The following is a 703-nucleotide window of genomic DNA, read 5'->3' as shown; positions in this document are numbered from 1 at the left end:
GACCCAACCGCCCCGCCTCACCCGCATCAGGCCTCGCTTGTGTGGTGTGCGCTGGCTTGTGGGGGTCTCGCGCGTCGCCGAAGCAGACAATAGCAGCCCCCTTAGATCGGAGTGGATGCGTAGAGGCTCTGTACGTGTCTTCACCTTGCACATGTACTTGCGTTGTACATTAACTGTGTCTATACACTATGTGTGTATATGTATGATAGATTATACCTGTATCTGCATCATGGCTGTCGTGTATATACATTATATACCATCTGCATCTATGTACATGTATAATGCGTGTATAGGTATCCAGGTTGTAGCTGTATTTTTTTGCAAAAGTCCTGTTGGTCTAATAAAAGGTGTCACCTTTGTCCACGAGCCCTGATTGCTTAATGTGTGTGCATGCAGTATAATGCATATACATGATACCTGCACATGCCATATGCATTATATGTTTATTATTATGTATATGTTTATTATATATAAGTGTATATTATACGTTACATATGCATTTTATGTTATCTGTGCATGTACATTATACAACATGTATATACATTGTGCGTGATATATGTCTGTGTATATGCACTATACATAATATATCCAGGTTGTAGCTGTACTGGTCGAATGGCAAAAGCAATTAGGACTCATGGTAGAGGTGATATATTTTATTAAACCAACTAGATTTTTTGCCAAAAAAATTTCAATTAAAGAAATT

This window comes from Gavialis gangeticus, unplaced genomic scaffold, assembly GCF_001723915.1.
Source record: "Gavialis gangeticus isolate Ggan-Ray unplaced genomic scaffold, GavGan_comp1, whole genome shotgun sequence".
NCBI lineage: Eukaryota > Metazoa > Chordata > Crocodylia > Gavialidae > Gavialis > Gavialis gangeticus.
Note: the sequence above shows the minus strand (reverse complement) of the source record.